General features: G+C 42.0%; 3 non-coding genes across 3 annotated transcripts; 1 reads left to right on the top strand and 2 right to left on the bottom strand.

The window, feature by feature from the left end:
• The first annotated feature begins 2093 nt into the window (after positions 1 to 2093).
• On the top strand, positions 2094 to 2283 carry LOC140275941 (U2 spliceosomal RNA). The gene has a single exon (XR_011908641.1). It is a non-coding gene; the product is annotated as a U2 spliceosomal RNA (small nuclear RNA).
• A 4881-nt stretch (positions 2284 to 7164) lies between these two features.
• LOC140276147 (U2 spliceosomal RNA) lies at positions 7165 to 7351 on the bottom strand. Its single transcript, XR_011908829.1, has one exon. It is a non-coding gene; the product is annotated as a U2 spliceosomal RNA (small nuclear RNA).
• A 16396-nt stretch (positions 7352 to 23747) lies between these two features.
• Positions 23748 to 23861, bottom strand: LOC140275773 (U5 spliceosomal RNA). The gene has a single exon (XR_011908490.1). It is a non-coding gene; the product is annotated as a U5 spliceosomal RNA (small nuclear RNA).
• Positions 23862 to 25381: the final 1520 nt, after the last annotated feature.

Below are 25381 nucleotides of genomic sequence, written 5' to 3'. Positions count from 1 at the left end.
GTCTCTCAATGAGACTCAGAGTTGCTGGAGTCAGTTAATGCAAATGTTTAATCTTGCAGCAAGTTCAAGAATGTGTGTGTGTATGGGTGTACGTGTGCGAACGTGTGTGAGTTTGTGTGTGTGAGAGTTTAAAGAACCTGTTATCCACATGCCGGTCTTAAGTAGTATGGCACAGGTCCAGCCTGTCTCATCTTTTTTGGAAGGTCCAGCGCTCGGCCGTAACCCTTCTGTCTGTTTGGACTCTCACATACATTCGGTTAATCATAGAAAAACGAGAACAAAACTTTTTAGCCCCTTAAATTCATAAAACAGACATGGTGCAGTTATTTCCATTCTAGAAAATAAGAGTAATCACCACCATTCCTATAAATTCTGGATATTCTAACAATCTGAATCTTTTTTAAATGTTCGATGAAGCCCTTTGCTGTTCTGTTTAGAGACTCAGCTGATCATAAACCAAGTTTTGCTCTTGAACCAAGCTTCTAAACTCTTCACCTTTTTCATTTCTCAGTTAGTATTCACTTTAAAACTGATTAAAAGAAAAATTATAATACAAAGTTTGTTGTTTATTGTTGAAACTTCATCAGAAGTGAAGAAATAAATGAATGCCTATCAACAAATATGGGATCTAAACTCTAGTGCTTTCTCTAAAATAATTTCCTTTCTCAATTCAGAAATGTGTGTGTGTAAGTCACAACACCCGTGACACCAAAATGGCTTTCTTTTCTCTCTTTTCTCTACACTCTGCACTGTGAGCACACACACCAAATCAGAAAGGCTTTTTTCTCTCTTTTCTACATTATGGACTGTGGGGACACAAAACCGCTCTCTCTCTTTTTTTTTTTTGATTGTGTGCCAGGGCGTTGTCTCACGTATTAGATTATGCTTAAGATACGAATGGGTTTATCAGTCACATCAGAATCCATACATACTGATCCTCCCGTAATAAAATGGTCGGATCTTATCAAACACACTTTGTTTCTTGTGACAAGTCAGCGAAACAGCGTATACACGTCAAGACACTGAATCAAGTTTGCCACAAGAACTCATAAGTTTGGCAGTATTGCTCTGCCGTCAGCAATCATACACCCATTTTATTTTCATGAGACATGTGCAGGCACCTGTTCATCTACTGTTCTATCACTATGAATTAGTTTATCTATTATCAATAAGGATACTTCTACAACTACTATCAAAGTATGTCCGGACTTCTTATGTTGTCAGTTGCTATATATGAATAAGTGGGTTGCTACTGAAAAGCATTAAGCATGTCACACAGCCCAAACATATAACATTTCAGGACACACCACACAGTTAACAACCACAGTGAAGCGTGTCAAAGCCCAAACATGTAACATTCAACAGGACACTTACACAACACATTCAAATCAAACAGTCAGACAACATACAAGAACATATACCCCAGCCGGCATTGCTCCCTGCCTATTTTCCTACAACTCACTATGTGTGCGCACACCTTTATTCACAAACTCTTCAACTTATACTCTTTTACCGAAGCTGCTACAGCTCGATTGGCCAAATACCCTTAGATCCTATTTCGGTGAATTTGACATCTGCCTTGTATGTAACAGATTAGCGGTTTAGCAGTTTTAATTTAGTTTGAGTGAAGGAATTCATTTTATAGCAAAATCCGAAATCGTGAAGAACTCATGAAAGTAAGCTTATTCTCGGATTCCTGAAACTTTAGATTTGCTCTTTCTTTTACTGCAAAGTACAACGTTGAGCAGCACTAATGAGTTGTTTCTATTTTTGGCAGGCTTTACCTTTGCGGATGAAGCCCTTTCTGTCTGTGCAAAAGAAATCTTGTTACTGTGCAGAGTGACTTCTCTGAGTAGAGTCGCCTTACTTGTTGCGACTGTGCCGATGTTCGAAGCTGGAGTGCAAAGTTGTTGCTTGAATGGTGCTCGCTGGAGCGTGTGGTAGTGTAAAGTTATACCATTTAAAAGGGCTGAAGAGTGCTCAGTGCAGCGGGTGGGCGGAGGTGCAAAGTGACACTATGGCCATAAAAAGAACCCCGCTACAAGTGCGCATTGTGCCAGGAAGGGCCCTCGGACGTGAACCAGTGGACAGTTATCGCTTCTCTGCCTTTTGGCTAAGATCAAGTGTAGTATCTGTTCTTATCAGTTTAATGTCTGATATGTCCTCTATGCGAGACTACATATTAAATGGATTTTTATCAATAGGAGTTGAAAAAGGAGCTTGCTCCGTTCACTCCAAGCATCGACCCGGTACTGCAGTGCCGCTGGGAACGGTGCGCTCTCCTCTGCTCTTGTGAAAAAGCAAACAGCGGTGCAGGATGGAAGTTTCAGGGAGCCTAAGATGAAACTTTCTTTTAATCTGCTGATAAAAGAGAGTGAATGCGAAGAAGACTTTAACACGGCTCTGGGAGCGAGCCGAGTGCGGGCTAACCAGGAGAATTGCTTGAAAGAAACGCGACACCGAATGAGCGGTCAGAACAAAGCCTCAATACGGTGTTCCTGTGGTGTTTTTATAAAATGCGGTGTAAAAAAAGGTGTGAATGCCCCATAGAAAACTAAAAGGTGGAGCGGAAGTGTTCGTTTGCAAGAAGGTGTGAATGTCCGACTATATTTAGTGAAAAGCAGGTGAAGCAAGGTCTGAATGCCCAATCTTACATCATCAAAAGCGAGATCAGAGGTGTTTGGCGGCAAGAAAACGGGTAAGGTGTGAATGACCGACTAAATATCAACTAAAGTGGGGGCGGAGGTCTTCGGATGCAAGTAGGTGTGAATATCCCACCATACAAGTATGGTGGAGAGGAAGCTGTGAATGGCCGACCATAGTTTGCAAAAAGCGGGTGAGAAAAGGTGCGAATGTCCAACCATACATGATCAAAACAGGGAGCGGAGGTGTTTGGCTGCGACAAGGTGTGAATGTCCACCCATAATTAATGAAAAGCGGGCAACAAGTAGGTTTGAATGCCCAACCATACATCAACAAAAGCAGGAGTGGATGTGTTTGGCTAGAAGAAGGTTTGAATGTCCGAGCATAGTTTGTAAAAAGCGGGTAAGAAAAGGTGCGAATGCCCGACAAAGTATGATCAAAAGAGGGAGTGGAGGTTTTCGGCTACAAGAAGGTTTGAATGTACGACCATAGTTTGTAAAAAGCGGGTAAGAAAAGGTGCGAATGCCCGAACATACACCATCAAAAGAGGGAGCGGAGGTGTTCCGCTGAAAGACGGTGTGAATGTCCGACCATAGTTGGTAAAAAGCGGGTAAGAAAAGGTTCGAATGCCCGAATATATACCATCAAAAGCGGAAGCGGAGGTGTTCGGCTGTAAGAAGTTGTGAACGTCCGACCAAAGTTTGTAAAAAGCAGTTAAGAAAAGGTTCGAATATCCAACCAAACATAATAAAAAGTGGGAGCAGAGCTGTTCGACTGCAAGTAGGTGTGAATGTCCAGCCATAATTCCTGAAAAATGGGTAAGAAAAGGTGCGAATGCCCAACCATACATCATCAAAAGAAGAAGTGGATGTGTTCTGCTACAAGAAGGTTTGAATGTCCGACCATAGTTTGTAAAAAGTGGGTAAGAAAAATTTCGAATGCCCGAACATACACCATCAAAAGAGGGAGCGGAGGTGTTCCGCTGTAAGACGGTGTGAATGTCCGACCATAATTGGTAAAAAGCGGGTAAGAAAAGGTTAAAATACCCGACTGTACACAATCAATAGCGGGAGCGGAGTTGTTCAGCTACAAGAAGGTGTGAAAGTCCGACCATGGTTTGTAAAACGCGGGTAAGACAAGGTGCGAATGCCCGACAATGTATGATCAAAAGAGGGAGCGGAGGTGTTCGGCTGCAAGGTCTGAATTTCCAACCGTAATTTGTAAACACCGTTGAAGAAAAGCCTCGAAAGCCCGACTATACACCATCAAAAGCGGGAACAGAGGTGTTCAGCTGCACAAAATCAGGTTTTTGCAAATTATGATCTGACATTCACACATGCTTTTGATGATGTATGGTTGGGCATTCGCACCTTTTCTTACCCGCTTTTTACCAATTATGGTCGGATATTCACACCTTCTTACAGCGGAAAACCTCCGCTCCCTTTTTTGATCATTTATGGTCTGGCAATACTACCTTTTCGTACCCGTTTTTGACTAATTATGGCTGGACATTCACAGCTTCTTGCAGCCGAACACCTCTTCTCCCGCTTTTGATGATGAATGGTCCGGCATTCTTACCTTTTCTAACACATTTTTCAGCAATTATTGTCGGTCATTCACACCTTTCTCATCAGCTTTTTGCAAATTATGATCTGACATTCACACCTACTTGCAGCCGAACAACTCGGCTTCCGCTTTTGATGGTGTATATTTTGGCATTCGAACCTTTTCTTACCCGCTTTTTACCAACTATGGTCGGACATTCACACCTTCTTACAGCGGAACACCTCCGCTCCCTCTTTTGATGGTGTATGTTCTGGCATTCGAACCTTTTCTTACCCACTTTTTACAAACTATGCTCGGACATTCACACCTTCTTACAGCGAAACACCTCCGCTCCCTCTTTTGATTGTGTATGTACGGGCATTCGAACCTTTTCTTACCCGCCTTTTACAAACTATGGTCGGACATTCAAACGTTCTTGTGGCCGAACACATCCACTTCTGCTTTTGATGATGTATAGTTGGGCATTCACACCTTTTCTTACCCATTTTTCAGTAATTATTGGTGGACTTTCACACCTTCTTGTAGCCGAACAACTCCGCTTCCGCTATTGATTGTGTACAGTCGGGTTTTTTAACCTTTTCTTACCCGCTTTTTACCAACTATGGTCGGACATTCGCAGCATCTTACAGCGGAACACCTCCGCTCCCACTTTTGATGGTGTATGTTCGGGCATTCGAACTTTTTCTTACCCACTTTTTACAAACTATGGTCGGACATTCAAACCTTCTTGTAGCAGAACACATCCACTTCTTCTTTTGATGATGTATGGTTGGGCATTCGCACCTTTTCTTACCCATTTTTCAGGAATTATGGGTGGACATTCACACCTACTTGCAGTCGAACAGCTCTGCTCCCACTTTTGATTATGTTTGGTTGGATATTCGAACCTTTTCTTAACTGCTTTTTACAAACTTTGGTCGGACGTTCACAACTTCTTACAGCCGAACACCTCCGCTTCCCCTTTTGATGGTATATATTCGGGCATTCGAACCTTTTCTTACCCGCTTTTTACAAACTATGTTAGGACATTCACACCGTCTTTCAGCGGAACACCTCCGCTCCCTCTTTTGATGGTGTATGTTCAGGCATTCGCACCTTTTCTTACCCGCTTTTTACAAACTATGCTCGGACATTCAAACCTTCTTGTAGCCAAACACATCCACTCTTGCTTTTGTTGATGTATGGTTGGGCATTCGAACCTACTTGTTGCCCGCTTTTCATTAATTATGGGTGGACATTCACACCTTGTCGCAGCCAAACACCTCCGCTCCCTGTTTTGATCATGTATGGTTGGACATTCGCACCTTTTCTCACCCGCTTTTTGCAAACTATGGTCGGCCATTCACAGCTTCCTCTCCACCATACTTGTATGGTGGGATATTCACACCCACTTGCATCCGAAGACCTCCGCCCCCACTTTTGTTGATATTTAGTCGGTCATTCACCCCTTACCCGTTTTCTTGCCGCCAAACACCTCTGATCTCGCTTTTGATTATGTAAGATTGGGCATTCAGACCTTGCTTTTCCTGCTTTTCACCAACTATATATATAACATTCACACCTTCTTGCAGCCGAACACTTCCGCTCCACCTTTTAGGTATCTATCACACCTTTTTTTTTCACCGCATTTTATAGATTATGGTTGGAAATTCTCGACCACTCATCCGAAGACCTCTCCTCCCGCTTTTGTTAATATATTTGAACTTTAGTCAGACATTCACACCTACTTGCAGCCGAACACCACCTCTCTAGCTTTTGATGATGTATGGTCCAGCATTCTTACCGTTTCTAACACATTTTTCAGCAATTATGGTAGGACATTCACACCTTCTTGCAGCTGAACACCTCCTCTCCCACTTATGATCATGTGTGGATTGATTTTCGAAAATTTTCTTTCATGTTTTCTAGCAATTAAAAATGGACATTTAGACCTTCTTGCAGCTGAACACCTCCGCTCCCGATTTTGATCATACATTGTCAGGCATTCGCACCTTGTCTTACCCGCTTTTTACAAAATTTAGTCGAACATTCACACCTTTTTGCAGCCGAACACAGTTTTTTGCAGCCGAATTTGGGCATTCGAACCTTTTCATACCCACTTTTTACCAACTATGGTCGGACATTCACACCGTCTTACAGCGGAACACCTCCGCTCCCTCTTTTGATGGTGTATGTTCGGGCATTCGAACCTTTTCTTACCCGCTTTTTACAAACTATGCTCGGACATTCAAACCTTCTTGTAGCCGAACACATCCACTCCTGCTTTTGATGATGTATGGTTGGGCATTCGAACCTACTTGTTGCCCGCTTTTCATTAATTATGGGTGGACATTCACACCTTGTCGCAGCCAAACACCTCCGCTCCCTGTTTTGATCATGTATGGTTGGACATTCGCACCTTTTCTCACCCGCTTTTTGCAAACTATGGTCGGCCATTCACAGCTTCCTCTCCACCATACTTGTATGGTGGGATATTCACACCCACTTGCATCCGAAGACGTCCGCCCCCACTTTTGTTGATATTTAGCCGATCATTCGCACCTTACCCGCTTTTGGCAAACTATGGCCTTCTTGCAGCCAAAAACCTCTGATCTCGCTTTTGATGATGTAAGGTTGGGCATTCAGACCTTGCTTCACCTGCTTTTCACCAAATATAGTCGGACATTCACACCTTCTTGCAGCCGAACACTTCCGCTCCACCTTTTAGTTTTCTATGGGGCATTCACACCTTTTTTTACACCGCATTTTATAAAAACACCACAGGAACACCGTATTTAGGCTTTGTTCTGACCGCTCATTCGGTGTCGCGTTTCTTTCAAGCAATTCTCCTGGTTAGCCCGCACTCGGCTCGCTCCCAGAGCCGTGTTAAAGTCTGCTTCGCATTCACTCTCTTTTCTCAGCAGATTAAAAGAAACTTCCATCCTGCACCGCTGTTTGCTTTTTCACAAGAGCAGAGGAGAGCGCACCGTTCCCAGCGGCACTGCAGTACCGGGTCGATGCTTGGAGTGAACGGAGCAAGCTCCTTTTTCAACTCCTATTGATAAAAATCCATTTAATATGTAGTCCTTGCATAGACATATCACATATTAAACTGATAAGTACAGATACTACACTTGATCTTAGCCAAAAGGCTAGAACCAGAATCATTCTTCAGGAATCCGAAAATAAGCTCTATTTTATGAGTTATGCACGAATTCGGATTCTCCTATAAAACGAATTCCTTAACTCAAACCAAGTTAAGACTGCTTTGTCCTTCATATTTATTCATGTCTAATCAAGTTTCAACGATAAACAACGTTGTACTTTGTAGAATGAGAAAGAACTTCTTCAGCAATAAGCATCTCTCGACATATGACGAAGTACAGATTTTGCTATAAAATGAATTCCTTCTATCAGCCTGACTTAAAACTGTTTGTCCTCCTTATTTATCCACTTCAAATCAAGTTTCAACAAATAAAAAAATGTTGTAGTTTGAGAAAGTACAACTTAATCTTCAGCAATCAGTATAAAAAGAGGTGCAAATGCCAACCATACATACCTAAAAGGTGGTAATCGAGCTGTAGCAGCTTCGGTAAAAGAGTATAAGTTGAAGAGTTTGTGAATAAAGGTGTGCGCACACATAGTGTGCTGTACGAAAATAGGCAGGGAGCAATGCCGGCTGGGGTATATGTTCTTGTATGTTGTCTGACTGTTTGATTTGAATGTGTTGTGTAAGTGTCCTGTTGAATGTTACATGTTTGGGCTTTGACACGCTTCACTGTGGTTGTTAACTGTGTGGTGTGTCCTGAAATGTTATATGTTTGGGCTGTGTGACATGCTTAATGCTTGTCAGTAGCTACCCACTTATTCATATATAGCAACTGACAACATAAGAAGTCCGGACATACTTTGATAGTAGTTGTAGAAGTATCCTTATTGATAATAGATCACTAATTCATAGTGATAGAACAATAGATGAACAGGTGCTTGCACATGTCTCACGAAAATAAAATGGGTGTATCATTGCTGATGGCAGAGCAATACTGCCAAACTTATGAGTTCTTGTGGCAAACTTGATTCAGTGTCTTGACGTGTATACGCTGTTTCGCTGACTTGATTGTCACAAGAAACAAAGTGTGTTTGATAAGATCCGACCATTTTATTACGGGAGGATCAGTATGTATGGATTCTGATGTGACTGATAAACCCATTCGTATCTTAAGCATAATCTAATACATGAGACAACGCCCTGGCACACGATAAAAAAAAAAAAGAGAGAGAGAGAGCGGTTTTGTGTCCCCACAGTCCATAATGTAGAAAAGAGAGAAAAAAGCCTTTCTGATTTGGTGTGTGTGCTCATAGTGCAGAGTGTAGAGAAAAGAAAGCCGTTTTGGTGTCACGGGTGTTGTGACTTACACACACACATTTCTAAATTGAGAAAGGAAATTATTTTAGAGGAAGCACTAGAGTTTAGATCCCACATTTGTTGATAGGCATTCATTTATTTCTTCACTTCTGATGAAGTTTCAACAATAAACAACAAACTTTGTATTATGAGAAAGAACCAGAATCATTCTTCAGGAATCCGAAAATAAGCTCTATTTTATGAGTTATGCACGAATTCGGATTCTCCTATAAAACGAATTCCTTAACTCAAACCAAGTTAAGACTGCTTTGTCCTTCATATTTATTCATGTCTAATCAAGTTTCAACGATAAACAACGTTGTACTTTGTAGAATGAGAAAGAACTTCTTCAGCAATAAGCATCTCTCGACATATGACGAAGTACAGATTTTGCTATAAAATGAATTCCTTCTATCAGCCTGACTTAAAACTGTTTGTCCTCCTTATTTATCCACTTCAAATCAAGTTTCAACAATTAAAAAAAATTTGTAGTTTGAGAAAGTACAACTTAATCTTCAGCAATCAGTATAAAAAGAGGTGCAAATGCCAACCATACATACCTAAAAGGTGGAGCGGAAGTATTCAGCTGCAAGTAGGTGTGAATGTTCGACTATAATTTGTAAAAAGCGGGTAAGAAAAGGTTCGAATGCCCGACTATATATTAACAAAAGCGGGAGGAGAGGTCTTCGGATGAGAGTGGGTGAGAATTTCCAACCATAATCTATAAAATACGGTGAAAAAAAATATGTGAATGCCTCATAGAACACTAAAAGCGGAAGTGTTCGGCTGCAAGAAGGTGTGAATGTCCGACTATATTTGGTGAAAAGCAGGTGAAGCAAGGTCTGAATGCCCAACCTTACATCATCAAAAGCGAGATCAGAGGTGTTTGGCTGCAAGAAGGCCATAGTTTTCCAAAAGCGGGTAAGGTGCGAATGTCCGACTAAATATCAATAAAATTTGGGGCGGAGGTCTTCGGATGCAAGTGGGTGTGAATATTCCACCATACAAGTATGGTGGAGAGGAAGCTGTGAATAGCCGACCATAGTTTGGAAAAAGCGGGTAAGAAAAGGTTTGAATGCCCGAACATACACCATCAAAAGAGGGAGCGGAGGTGTTCCGCTGTACGAAGGTGTGAATGTCCGACCATAGTTGGTAAAAAGCGGGTAAGAAAAGGTTAAAATACCCGACTGTACACAATCAATAGCGGGAGCGGAGTTGTTCGGCTACAAGAAGGTGTGAAAGTCCGACCATGGTTTGTAAAAAGCGGGTAAGAAAAGGTGCGAATGTCCGACAATGTATGATCAAAAGAGAGAGCGGAGGTTTTCGGATACAAGAAGGTTTGAATGTCCCACCATAGTTTGTAAAAAGCGGGTAAGAAAAGGTTCGAATGCCCGACTATACACCATCAAAAGCGGGAGCAGAGGTGTTCCGCTGTAAGACGGTGTGAATGTCCAACCATAGTTGGTAAAAAGCGGGTAAGAAAAGGTTAAAATACCCGACTGTACACAATCAATAGCGGGAGCGGAGTTGTTCGGCTACAAGACGGTGTGAAAGTCCGACCATGGTTTGTAAAAACCGGGAAGAAAAGGCTCGAAAGCCCGACTATACACCATCAAAAAGAAGGTTTGAATGTCCATCAATAATTGCTTTAAAACAAGAAAGTAAATTTTCGAATATCAAACCGCACATGATCATAAGCGGGAGAGGAGGTGTTCGGCTGCAAGAAGGTGTGAATGTCTACCCATAATTCATGAAAAATGGGTAAAACAAAGGTGCGAATGCCTAACAATACATTATCAAAAGCAGGTGTGAATGTCAGATCATAATTTAAAATACATCATATCACGTAGTAAAGTTTTGCATGCTATTTCCGTCCTAGAGCAAAGATATTTCTCTCAGAATATAGGAACTTATGTTCATCAGTAGTGACGTCAGGGGAGTTTGATTGTCCTCCAAAGTTAAGTGGAAACCACGTTTACTGTATGTCTGCATCAGGCCAGGTTGTGAAGGAGAAAATGACAATGCCCATTGCGTGTTGTCACTCCTGATGAGCTCTCCTTCAAACACTCATTTTTGTTATCAGAGTTGTGTCCCATTAACCTGATGGGCTGTGATCTCATGTGTAAATTAGGCATTATTTTAACTTCTACACCAGAGGGTGTTAAGGTTATGTTACAGCCTGACAAAGTTTTCACAGCAGTGCAGTTTGATTCATCGGCACTTACATATGCTTATGAGTGGAAACTTCCCAGCTCTCCTTTTTCACAACAACTAGTGGAAGAAGCAAAAGCGTTAGTTTCACCCCTTTCTGATTTCATGCAACCTACTGATTTGCACTGCACATCACACATTTCTTTGGGGCCTGACAATGACTATGAGAAGAAGTGAAAAAATATGTGCGCCTACTTTATTGGCTGTGTCGCTCACTCCAGAGCACTTCGATTTTTTTAATGTTTGTGGTACTCGCCCTCACATTTCCTTGGCCAAACGTACACACAGGCAGTGACAAGGTGTGGGAGAGTTTGTTGCTACATGTCAGAAAGAAATGGAGTGGACCGTTTCACCTGCTGATCCAAATTTTATGTTTTCTGAACGATTGTCAGCATACAAAAAAACATTTTTGAGTACAATGCATTGTCAAAGAACTGTGGACTTAATTCCTACCACAGAATCACATTTTGAAGCATGTTTTTTATCTGAAACAGATTTGTCTTCGATACCCATGTTGGCTGAAGTGCCCAATGATCTTTGGGCTAAGAGCAAATATGATGTGGGGTTGATAAAAGGCTGTGAACCAGTAATTGTCACCCCTAAATCAGACTTTTGTCCATGTAAAAAACAATACCCTTTTAAGCCTGAAGCAATTAAAGGGATTAAACCTGTTTTTCAATCTTTTCAGAAAACAGGCGTTATTGTTCCTTTTGAAAATTCACCTGTGCTTACTCCATTGATTCCTGTTAAAAAGATTAAAGATGCTGGCCAGCCAGATGAATGGCGTTTTGTACAGGACCTCCAAGCGGTGAATGCTGCAGTTCAGCCACATGCTCCTACTGTGCCCAACCCACACACTATTTTGTCTCAAATTACATCAGATGCACAGTTTTTCTCAGTGGTTGACTTGTCGCCAGTGCACCCTGATAGCCCATTTTGGTTTGCTTTTTAGTTTGAAGGGAGATCTTGGACTTTTACCCGGTTATGCCAGGGGTACTGTGAAAGTCCCACTATTTACAATGCTGCCCTCAAAGCTAGTCTGGATTAACTTCAATCAACCACAGGCTCTGCTCTTTTGCAGTATGTGGATGACATCCTTTTATGTAGTCCATCTAAACAACAGTGTGAAAAAGACAGTGAATCTGTTGAAACATCTTCATTCTTATGGCCATAAAGCCAGCCTTTCTAATTTACAGTTTGTACAGGACGAAGTCACCTTTTTGGGTCATGTGATTTCTAAGGATGGGCGCTCACTTTCTCCTAAACGTGTTGCTGCAGTTCAGATCATTCCTAAACCGGTTACTAAAAAACAGCTTATGTCATTCTTAGGTATAACATCTTACTGCAGGAACTTTATTCCTAACTACTCTTTTCTCGAAGCTCTCTTAGGTGCTCTTATCCATGGTAAAGGCCTCCAGTCAGCTGATCGTGTTCCATGGACTCCTGAGGCTGAATCAGCCTTTAGTCAGCTTAAGCTGGCTCTTCAAACAGCACCAACACTTGGCATTCCAGATCCTCATAAACCTTTCATACAGGCAGTTGATGAGAAGCATGACATCTGTTCTTATGCAGGAACATGGGGCAGGCAAAGGCCAGTGGCTCATTTCTCAGCAAAACTGGACTCTGTGGCTGCAGGCCTGCCTGGTTGTCTTCGTGTTGTTGCAGCTGCAGAGAAAGCTGTCCTGGCCTCCCAAGATATTGTGGGCTACGCTAATTTGACTGTTTTGGTTCCTCATGCTGTTGCCATTATTCTTCTCGAGCAGAAAACTTCACATCTTTCAACTGCTTGTTGGCTCAGATACACCTCTGTGATATGCCAAATGTCACTGTTAAACGTTGTACTGTTCTGAATCCTGCTACTTTGCTTCCGACTCCTGAGGATGGGGAGCCTCATGACTGTGAAGCTGTTTTGGAACAAGTTTGTACACCCCGACCTGTCTTTTAGAGACTCCTCTTCCAAACTCTGACATGATTCTTTTTGTAGATGGATCAGCTTTGCGTGATCCAGCCACAGGTACTAACTGTGTTTGGTTTGCAGTATGTTCTTCACATGACACTTTGTTGTCTGGTTCTCTTCCTAAACATTTCTCTGCTCAAACTACTGAGCTTATTGCACTTACTGAAGCTTGTAAGTTGGCAGCTGGTAAGTCTGTCACTATTTACACAGATTCCAGATATGCTTTTGGTGTTGTTCATGACTTTGGTGCGCTGTGGAAACACAGGCATTTCCTTAAATCAGATGGTAAAACTATTCTGAACTCCAAGCAGGTTTCTGATCTTCTTGATGTGATCCTTTTGCCTACAGCAATCTCGGTCTGTAAGTGTGCGGCTCACACTAACTCAGACGATCCTGTTGCTTGTGGCAATGCCAGAGCTGATGCTGCAGCTAAGCAAGCAGCTAATTTTTTTCCTGTTTTCGCTTCCCTCTCTTTGCAGGCAGAAGACTCCCTCACAGATCTCCATGCTTTGCAAACTTTTGCCTCTGCAGATGAAATTTGGTCCTCTGGACGCATTTGGTCCTCTGTGGGTGCAACTCATATGGATGGTGTTTGGATGGGACCTGATGGTAAACCCTGTCTACCTAAACATTTTTTTCCTCATTTTTCAAAATTGACACATGGGTTGGACCATGTGTCAAAAGGGGGGATGCTGAATGCACTCACTGCTCAGTGGTTCACAAAAGGGTTCAGTTCATATGCGCAAAAATACTGTCAGTCATGTATGGTTTGTGCCACACATAATGTAGGAAAGGCATTACACACATCGCAAGTTGCACACCCTCCACCAGAGAAACCTTTTGAACATTTGATGATGGATTTTGTTGAACTCACACCAGCTGAAGGAAAGAAATATGCACTAGTAATAGTGGACGTGTTTAGTAAATGGGTTGAAGTTTTCCCTGCAAAACATGCAAACAGTAATGCAGTGACTAAAGCACTGCTAAACAGAAATCATTCCTAGATGGGGCATTCCAGAGAAGATCAGCAGTGATAATGGCACACATTTTGTAAACACTGCATTGACTGAGGTTGGTAAATTCCTGGGAATAACCTTGCGCACACACTGTGCTTATCATCCACAGAGTGGAGGTGCTGTGGAAAGAGAAAATGGTACATTAAAGTCCAAGTTAGCCAAATGTTGTGAAGAAACAGGTCTGCCATGGACAAAAGTATTACCTATTGTGCTTACCTACATGAGAATGAGAATCAGAGCTCAAGTGAATCTCAGCCCATTTGAAATTTTATTTGGCAGACCTCCTAACCTGGGATTGGGACCTGTAACCAGACCCCTCCCTTCCACAACTGTTTGTGATGATGCTATGTTGTCTTACTGTCGAAACCTTTCCACTGTTCTATCTCAAGTTTCACAGACAGTAAAAGCAGCCCTTCCAGCCACAGAAAACACACCACTCCAACCAGATGACAGGTGGTGAAGGAACTTCGCAGGAAACATTGGAAGTCCAAACGTTGGCAAGGCCCGTTCCAGGTACTACTGGTCACTCATACAGCTGTTAAAGTTGCAGAGAGAGCAACCTGGATTCATGCCAGTCGCTGTAAGAAGGTACCAGAACCAGTAGATGACTTCCACCCTGACATACATCAGCCTAACCAACACGCCCGGAAGGACAAAGATAAGAGTCAGCAGTAAAAGCTGTACTCCACCGGTGTGTTAAGTGCTAGTAACCTCTGACACCGAAGATTGAAACATCCTTACTGAGACCTGCGATGAAGGTGATCATACACATGCTGTGAACCATGGCAGAAACTGTTTGTTGTTTGTACTTTCTTATTTGTAACCAGCATGTGCACATTGTACACATTCGTCCTGTACAAACTGTAACTTAGAAAGGCTGGCTTTATGGCCATAAGAATGAAGATGTTTCAACAGATTCACTGATTCACAGAGGAAAGATTTTGAAAGCAAGAAAGTTATTTGAGTCATTTGGTCTTTTTCACACTGTTGTTTAGATGGACTACATAAAAGGATGTCATCCACATACTGCAAAAGAGCAGAGCCTGTGGTTGATTGAAGTTAATCCAGACTAGCTTTGAGGGCAGCATTGTAAATAGTGGGACTTTCACAGTACCCCTGGCATAACCGGGTAAAAGTCCAAGATCTCCCTTCAAACTAAAAAGCAAACCAAAATGGGCTATCAGGGTGCACTGGCGACAAGTCAACCACTGAGAAAAACTGTGCATCTGATGTAATTTGAGACAAAATAGTGTGTGGGTTGGGCACAGTAGGAGCATGTGGCTGAACTGCAGCATTCACCGCTTGGAGGTCCTGTACAAAACGCCATTCATCTGGCTGGCCAGCATCTTTAATCTTTTTAACAGGAAACAATGGAGTAAGCACAGGTGAATTTTCAAAAGGAACAATAACGCCTGTTTTCTGAAAAGATTGAAAAACAGGTTTAATCCCTTTAATTGCTTCAGGCTTAAAAGGGTATTGTTTTTTACATGGACAAAAGTCTGATTTAGGGGTGACAATTACTGGTTCACAGCCTTTTATCAACCCCACATCATATTTGCTCTTAGCCCAAAGATCATTGGGCACTTCAGCCAACATGGGTATCGAAGACAAATCTGTTTCAGATAAAAAACATGCTTCAAAATGTGATTCTGTGGTAGGAATTAAGTCCACAGTTCTTTGACAATGCATTGTACTCAAAAATGTTTATTTGTATGCTGACAATCGTTCAGAAAACATAAAATTTGGATCAGCAGGTGAAACGGTCCACTCCATTTCTTTCTGACATGTAGCAACAAACTCTCCCACACCTTGTCACTGCCAGTGTGTACGTTTGGCCAAGGAAATGTGAGGGCGAGTACCACAAACATTAAAAAATCGAAGTGCTCTGGAGTGAGCGACACAGCCAATAAAGTAGGCGCACATATTTTTTCACTTCTTCTCATAGCCCCAAAGAAATGTGTGATGTGCAGTGCAAATCAGTAGGTTGCATGAAATCAGAAAGGGGTGAAACTAACGCTTTTGCTTCTTCCACTAGTTGTTGTGAAAAAGGAGAGCTGGGAAGTTTCCACTCATAAGCATATGTAAGTGCCGATGAATCAAACTGCACTGCTGTGAAAACTTTGTCAGGCTGTAACATAACCTTAACACCCTCTGGTGTAGAAGTTAAAATAATGCCTAATTTACACATGAGATCACAGCCCATCAGGTTAATGGGACACAACTCTGATAACAAAAATGAGTGTTTGAAGGAGAGCTCATCAGGAGTGACAACACGCAATGGGCATTGTCATTTTCTCCTTCACAACCTGGCCTCATGCAGACATACAGTAAACGTGGTTTCCACTTAACTTTGGAGGACAATCAAACTCCCCTGACGTCACTACTGATGAACATAATTTCCTATATTCTGAGAGAAATATCTTTGCTCTAGGACGGAAATAGCATGCAAAACTTTACTACGTGAATCACAGTCAGCAAGCGTTTCTTCACTACACAGAGCAGGAAAAATGTGTGAGTGTGTTTGTGCTATCACCCATTAGTGGAGGCTCCGCTGCCGCGTGACGTCCAGAACCTGCCTCCCACCCTCAGTCAGCCTTTTGCCCAATTTCATCACTTTTCAGCTGTCCAGTCTGGCCACAGTAAAAACAAATATTCGGATCATAGCTCTGGCGTGGCCCATTTCGACCTCCACTCCCACACGTCCACGTCTTCGACTTCGGCCTCGTCCTCTGTTTACACACACTGCGGAATACATGGTCATGGCTGCCAAATGCAGCTCCTTTTCACACTTGTCCCTTTTGGTTGTCTTACGCGTCTCAACTTGGTTATGAGCATGGCGAGCATATCGGCGAACGTCAGCCAAACGAGGACCCTCACACCATCCCACGTAAATGTTCTTTACTTCAGTGGCGACATCTGGCATGAGGCCTTTAATTATTGCATCGCAAACTGTGGCCTTCTCTCAGCCAAACACCTCTGATCTCGCTTTTCATGATGTAAGTTCCTGCGTATGCTGCCGCTTACCTGGATGACGTCATCATCCATAGCAACAGCTGGGCGGAGCATGTTCAGCAGATGGCGGCAGTGCTGGAGTCACTGCGGCAGGCGGGGCTCACGGCCAACCCAAAGAAGTGTGCAGTTGGATGGAGGGAGGTACGGTATCTGGGGTACCACTTGGGCGGCGGACAGGTGCGTCCACAGGTAGACAAGACAGCAGCGATTGCAGCCTGCCCAAAACCTAAGATCAAGAAAGAGGTGAGGCGGTTTTTGGGGCTGGCCGGATATTACCGGCGATTTATTCCCAACTTCGCGAAAAGGTGCCTCTGATCCGGTCCGGTGGACGAAGCAGTGCCAGGTGTCACTTGAGAGGGTAAAGCAGACCCTCTGTGGGGAGCCTCTTCTCCACACACCTAACTCCTCTCTCCCATTTGTCCTGCAGACTGATGCATCGGGAAGGGGGTCGGGGGCTGTTCTTTCCCAGCAGGTGCGGGGCGTTGACCGCCCAGTGCTTTACATCAGCCAGAAACTATCCGAGAGGGAGACCAGATACACTAACACTAACTTTATGAATAGTGCTGAAAATTAGGTAAATCTAATCCACCACTGTCCTTGGTCTTCTGTAAGGTTTTTAAACTAATACGTGGTGGTTTGTTTTTCCACAGAAATTTGGAGATGCATGAACCTAGTGACTTAAACCAAGTAGCAGATGGTTTTATGGGGATCATTGAGAACAAATAGTTACCTTTTGGTAGTATCATCATTTTAATGGTTGTAACTCTCCCCATAAGTGATATAGGTAAGGACTTCAAACGAGAGAGATCGTCCTCTACTGTCTTTAATAATTGCACATAATTTAGCTTTGTTAGCTCTGAGAGCCTGGAGGAAATGTTTATGCCTAAATATCTAATATTTCCTGACTGTAAAGTGATCGCAGGTATATTCTGGTCCCTATAGTTAATGGGCAGAACTGTGGTCTTAGACCAATTGATAGAGTAGTCAGAAAGTGCTGAGAATTTATTTATGAGTGTGATCGTGTGAGTGAGAGACGTCTGTGAGTTCTGAAGGAAAAGTAATACATCATCAGCATAAAGACTTATTTTATGCTCAATATTTTGGGGTTGGATGCCTTTAATATTTCTATCTTGTCTGATAGCAGCTGCTAAAGGTTCGATGAAAATAGCAAAAAGTGAGGGCGAAAGTGGGCAACCCTGTCTTGTACCTCTCTGCAGACTGAAGCTTGGAGAAGTTTGATCATTTGTCCTGACACTTGCACTTGGGGAGTCAGTTATTTTCTTTTGAGGAGATAAGAGGCTTTAATAATAATATCTTGCAAGAGAGAACAACACAGTACAGAATACAGAGTTGCTCTGACCACTGAAGCAAAAACACACAGTTATATTGCCCACTCATCACGTCATCTGTTTTTGGGTATAGTTGATTGTTCTTCTAACTTTCCTCCCCAACCATTAGTTGAGGTTACCCAGACACACTCGTAAATACCAGCCTAACCCTGTCCCCCCTAAAGTGCAGCTATCTCATAATAACAAGCCCACCATTGTAAAGAGGAATTTAAGAAAACAGGGCAGGGTGGTACCTTGCAGCTCAGTCATTTGCAGGTTATACACAGTAACACTCAATACAATGCATATAAGAATTATTTTCCATTACATTCCTCCCTTTTGATTATAATAATACCATTATATTAATCAACCCAAAAGAAACAAGGAAAATAATAACTTTATCTGTAAAACATCAGCCTGCATTTGCACACAACGTGAGTTTAAAATGCAGGCATCATAGTGATAAAGGGTCCAATGATAAACAATCAAAACATGAACAATTAAATATGATTATCTTCATGCCTCTCTAAGTCAGCGTCACTAGAGGAAAAATTTTGAAAGCAAAAAAGTTCTTTGAGTCATTTGAATCATTTGGTGAGATACATACAATGAGGCCTTTCACACAGGGAAAAATACAGCAGCCCTGTATTATTGCTTCCTGTGAAATCAAGATACAATGTGCACATGCTGGTTACAAATAAGAAAATACAAACAACAAACAGTTTCTTCCATGGTTCACAGCATGTGTATGATCATCTTCATCGCAGGTCTCAGTAAGGATGTTTCAATCTTCGGTGTCAGAGGTTACTAGCACTTAACACACCGGTGGAGTACAGCTTTTACTGCTGACTCTTATCTTTGTCCTTCCGGGCGTGTTGGTTAGGCTGATGTATGTCAGGGTGGAAGTCATCTACTGGTTCTGGTACCTTCTTACAGTGACTGGCATGAATCCACGTTGCCGAACACAACCTCTCTCGCTTTTGATGATGTATGGACCGGCATTCTTACCTTTTCTAACACATTTTTCAGAAATTATGGTCGGAGATTCACACCTACTCACAGCCGAACAACTCCGCTCCCGCATTTGATGGTGTATAGTCGGGCATTCTCACCCTTTCTCATCAGCTTTTTGCAAATTATGATCTGACATTCACACCTACTTGCAGTCGAACAGCTCTGCTCCCGCTTTTGATTATGTTTGGTTGGATATTCGAACCTTTTCTTAACTTCTTTTTACATATTTTGGTTGGACGTTCACACCTTCTTGTAGCCGAACACTTCCACTCCTGCTTTTGATGATGTATGGTTGGGCATTCACACCTTTTTTTTGCCCATTTTTCAGGAATTATGGGTGGACATTCACACCTTGCAGCTGAACACCTCCTATCCCACTTATGATCATGTGCGGTTTGATTTTCGAAAAGTTTCTTTCATGTTTTCTAGCAATTATTGATGGACATGTAGACCTTCTTGCAGCTGAACACCTCCGCTCCCGCTTTTGATCATACATTGTCAGGCATTCGCACCTTGTCTTACCCACTTTTTACAAACTTTAGTCGAACAGTCACACCTTTTTGCAGCCGAACACCACCTCTCCCGCTTTTGATGATGTATGGTCCAGCATTCTTACCTTTTCTAACACATTCTTCAGCAATTATGGTCGGACATTCACACCTACTCAGAGCCGAACACCTCCGCTCCCGCATTTGATGGTGTATAGTCGGGCATTCTCACACTATCTCATCAGCTTTTTACAAATTATGATCTGACATTCACACCTGCTTTTGATAATGTATTGTTAGGCATTCGCACCTTTTTTTTACCCATTTTTCATGAATTATGGGTAGACATTCACACCTTCTTGCAGCCGAACACCTCCTCTCCCGCTTATGATCATGTGCGGTTTGATATTCGAAAATTTACTTTCTTGTTTTAAAGCAATTAGTGATGGACATTCAAACCTTCTTTTTGATGGTGTATAGTCGGGCTTTCGAGCCTTTTCTTCCCGGTTTTTACAAACCATGGTCGGACTTTCACACCTTCTTGTAGCCGAACAACTCCGCTCCCGCTATTGATTGTGTACAGTCGGGTATTTTAACCTTTTCTTACCCGCTTTTTACCAACTATGGTTGGACATTCACACCGTCTTACAGCGGAACACCTCTGCTCCCGCTTTTGATGGTGTATAGTCGGGCATTCGAACCTTTTCTTACCCGCTTTTTACAAACTATGGTGGGACATTCAAACCTTCTTGTATCCGAAAACCTCCGCTCTCTCTTTTGATCATACATTGTCGGACATTCGCACCTTTTCTTACCCGCTTTTTACAAACCATGGTCGGACTTTCACACCTTCTTGTAGCCGAACAACTCCGCTCCCGCTATTGATTGTGTACAGTCGGGTATTTTAACCTTTTCTTACCCGCTTTTTACCAACTATGGTCGGACATTCACACCTTCGTACAGCGGAACACCTCCGCTCCCTCTTTTGATGGTGTATGTTCGGGCATTCAAACCTTTTCTTACCCGCTTTTTCCAAACTATGGTCGGCTATTCACAGCTTCCTCTCCACCATACTTGTATGGTGGAATATTCACACCCACTTGCATCCGAAGACCTCCGCCCCAAATTTTGTTGATATTTAGTCGGACATTCGCACCTTACCCGCTTTTGGAAAACTATGGCCTTCTTGCAGCCAAACACCTCTGATCTCGCTTTTGATGATGTAAGGTTGGGCATTCAGACCTTGCTTCACCTGCTTTTCACCAAATATAGTCGGACATTCACACCTTCTTGCAGCCGAACACTTCCGCTTTTAGTGTTCTATGAGGCATTCACATATTTTTTTTCACCGTATTTTATAGATTAAGGTTGGAAATTCTCACCCATTCTCATCCGAAGACCTCTCCTCCCGCTTTTGTTAATATATAGTCGGGCATTCGAACCTTTTCTTACCCGCTTTTTACAAATTATAGTCGAACATTCACACCTACTTGCAGCTGAATACTTCCGCTCCACCTTTTAGGTATGTATGGTTGGCATTTGCACCTCTTTTTATACTGATTGCTGAAGATTAAGTTGTACTTTCTCAAACTACAACATTTTTTTATTTGTTGAAACTTGATTTGAAGTGGATAAATAAGGAGGACAAACAGTTTTAGGTCAGGCTGATAGAAGGAATTCATTTTATAGCAAAATCTGTACTTCGTCATATGTCGAGAGATGCTTATTGCTGAAGAAGTTCTTTCTCATTCTACAAAGTACAACGTTGTTTATCGTTGAAACTTGATTAGACATGAATAAATATGAAGGACAAAGCAGTCTTAACTTGGTTTGAGTTAAGGAATTCGTTTTATAGGAGAATCCGAATTCGTGCATAACTCATAAAATAGAGCTTATTTTCGGATTCCTGAAGAATGATTCTGGTTCTTTCTCATAATACAAAGTTTGTTGTTTATTGTTGAAACTTCATCAGAAGTGAAGAAATAAATGAATGCCTATCAACAAATGTGGGATCTAAACTCTAGTGCTTCCTCTAAAATAATTTCCTTTCTCAATTTAGAAATGTGTGTGTGTAAGTCACAACACCCGTGACACCAAAACGGCTTTCTTTTCTCTACACTCTGCACTATGAGCACACACACCAAATCAGAAAGGCTTTTTTCTCTCTTTTCTACATTATGGACTGTGGGGACACAAAACCGCTCTCTCTCTCTTTTTTTTTTTATCGTGTGCCAGGGCGTTGTCTCATGTATTAGATTATGCTTAAGATACGAATGGGTTTATCAGTCACATCAGAATCCATACATACTGATCCTCCCGTAATAAAATGGTCGGATCTTATCAAACACACTTTGTTTCTTATGACAATCAAGTCAGCGAAACAGCGTATACACGTCAAGACACTGAATCAAGTTTGCCACAAGAACTCATAAGTTTGGCAGTATTGCTCTGCCATCAGCAATGATACACCCATTTTATTTTCGTGAGACATGTGCAAGCACCTGTTCATCTACTGTTCTATCACTATGAATTAGTGATCTATTATCAATAAGGATACTTCTACAACTACTATCAAAGTATGTCCGGACTTCTTATGTTGTCAGTTGCTATATATGAATAAGTGGGTAGCTACTGACAAGCATTAAGCATGTCACACAGCCCAAACATATAACATTTCAGGACACACCACACAGTTAACAACCACAGTGAAGCGTGTCAAAGCCCAAACATGTAACATTCAACAGGACACTTACACAACACATTCAAATCAAACAGTCAGACAACATACAAGAACATATACCCCAGCCGGCATTGCTCCCTGCCTATTTTCGTACAGCACACTATGTGTGCGCACACCTTTATTCACAAACTCTTCAACTTATACTCTTTTACCGAAGCTGCTACAGCTCGATTACCACCTTTTAGGTATGTATGGTTGGCATTTGCACCTCTTTTTATACTGATTGCTGAAGATTAAGTTGTACTTTCTCAAACTACAACATTTTTTTATTTGTTGAAACTTGATTTGAAGTGGATAAATAAGGAGGACAAACAGTTTTAAGTCAGGCTGATAGAAGGAATTCATTTTATAGCAAAATCTGTACTTCGTCATATGTCGAGAGATGCTTATTGCTGAAGAAGTTCTTTCTCATTCTACAAAGTACAACGTTGTTTATCGTTGAAACTTGATTAGACATGAATAAATATGAAGGACAAAGCAGTCTTAACTTGGTTTGAGTTAAGGAATTCGTTTTATAGGAGAATCCGAATTCGTGCATAACTCATAAAATAGAGCTTATTTTCGGATTCCTGAAGAATGATTCTGGTTCTTTCTCATAATACAAAGTTTGTTGTTTATTGTTGAAACTTCATCAGAAGTGAAGAAATAAATGAATGCCTATCAACAAATTGACCTTCTGTTGACCTTCGGGGAGGTGAGTATCTTCACTAGACTCACCTGTCTGCTCTTCCTCCTCATTTAGCGTAGCTCCACCCTCTGCCTGTGAATTCTCACAGACTTCAACACTGAGTGGTGAGGCCTCTACAGGCCCCTCCCCTCTTTGCTCCTCACTTCCAATCCAAGCTTTTGGCGGGAAGTTTGAATTTATTGGGTCAACCTCTTCACTTTGTTCACCAACTGCCACCTTTGGTCCTTCTCTTTGTTGGCTTGACTGTGGCTTTACCGTCTTTAATTTGTTTGCAAAAGATTTAGGGCAATCTCTGAAGAGGTGATTTAATTCTCCACAGAGATTACATTTCCTGCCATTTGGACACTCTCCAAAAGTTTGCCCAATTTCTCTGCTCTTCCCACATAACACCTTGGTACAAGCCTCAACCAGGTGCCCATGCTCACCACACTTGCGGCAGAACTTGGGCTGCCCCTGGTAGTGGATGTAACCTCGGTTTTCAAGGTGGCCAGAGTGTCGCCCACCCGCTGCACTGAGCACTCTTCAGCCCTTTTAAATGGTATAACTTTGCACTCCCGCATGCTCCAGCAAGCACCATTCAAGCAACAACTTTGCACTCCAGCTTCGAACATCGGCACAGTCGCAACAAGTAAGGCGACTCTACTCAGAGAAGTCACTCTGCACAGTAAGAAGATTTCTTTTGCACAGACAGAAAGGGCTTCACCCGCAAAGGTAAAGCCTGCCAAAAATAGAAACAACTCATTAGTGCTGCTCTCCACAGAAATCTTTAGTAAAAGGCGAAAGACTTGTACATTATGAAGAGAAACCAGAGTACGATTATCCATCACTGCGGGAGCAGGGCATCAGGCTAGTTGGCATAGCCACCTTACCCATGGTGAGCTTTGCTTGGTTGAGACGCTTGCTCCCCCCCCTTGCTCCTCGGCTGACCAAGTAGGAACATAATTTGTAAAAAGTGGGTAAGAAAAGGTTCGAATGCCCGACTAAATATTAACAAAAGCGGGAGGAGAGGTCTTCGGATGAGAGTGGAATTTCCTACCATACAAGTATGGTGGAGAGGAAGCTGTGATTGGCCGACAATAGTAAAAAGCAGGTGAGAAAAGGTGCGAATGTCAAAACATACATGATCAAAACAGGGAGCGGAGGTGTTTGGCTGCGACAAGGTGTGAATGTCCACCCATAATTAATGAAAAACGGGCAACAAGTAGGTTCAAATGCCCAACCATACATCATCAAAAGCAGGAGTGGATGTGTTCGGCTTCAAGAAGGTATGAATGTCCATCAATAATTGCTATAGAACATGAAAGAAAATTTTCGAATGTCAAACCGCACATAATCATAAGCGGGAGAGGAGGTGTTCGCTGACTTGATTGTCACAAGAAACAAAGTGTGTTTGATAAGATCCGACCATTTTATTACGGGAGGATCAGTATGTATGGATTCTGATGTGACTGATAAACCCATTCGTATCTTAAGCATAATCTAATACGTGAGACAACGCCCTGGCACACAATCAAAAAAAAAAAGAGAGAGCGGTTTTGTGTCCCCACAGTCCATAATGTAGAAAAGAGAGAAAAAAGCCTTTCTGATTTGGTGTGTGTGCTCATAGTGCAGAGTGTAGAGAAAAGAGAGAAAAGAAAGCCGTTTTGGTGTCACGGGTGTTGTGACTTACACACACACATTTCTGAATTGAGAAAAGAAATTATTTTAGAGGAAGCAGTAGAGTTTAGATCCCACATTTGTTGATAGGCATTCATTTATTTCTTCACTTCTGATGAAGTTTCAACAATAAACAACAAACTTTGTATTATGAGAAAGAACCAGACTCATTCTTCAGGAATCCGAAAATAAGCACGAATTCGGATTCTCCTATAAAACGAATTAATTAACTCAAACCAAGTTAAGACTGCTTTGTCCTTCATATTTATTCATGTCTAATCAAGTTTCAATGATAAACAACGTTGTACTTTGTAGAATGAGAAAGAACTTCTTCAGCAATAAGCATCTCTCGACATATGACGAAATACAGATTTTGCTATAAAATTAATTTCTTCTATCAGCGTGACTTAAAACTGTTTGTCCTCCTTATTTATCCACTTCAAATCAAGTTTCAACAATTAAAAAAAAATTGTAGTTTGAGAAAGAACAACTTAATCTTCAGCAATCAGTATAAAAAGAGGGTAACAAAAGGTGCAAATGCCAACCATACATCACTAAAAGGTGGAGCGGAAGTATTCAGCTGCAAGTAGGTGTGAATGTTCGACCATAATTTGTAAAAAGTGGGTAAGAAAAGGTTCGAATGCCCGACTAAATATTAACAAAAGCGGGAGGAGAGGT

Source organism: Leuresthes tenuis, unplaced genomic scaffold (assembly GCF_036924035.1).
Source record: "Leuresthes tenuis unplaced genomic scaffold, fLeuTen1.0.hap1 SCAF_18, whole genome shotgun sequence".
NCBI classification, from domain to species: domain Eukaryota; kingdom Metazoa; phylum Chordata; class Actinopteri; order Atheriniformes; family Atherinopsidae; genus Leuresthes; species Leuresthes tenuis.
The sequence above is the reverse complement of the archived record's forward strand: the minus strand, read 5'-3'. Positions and strand labels throughout refer to the sequence as shown.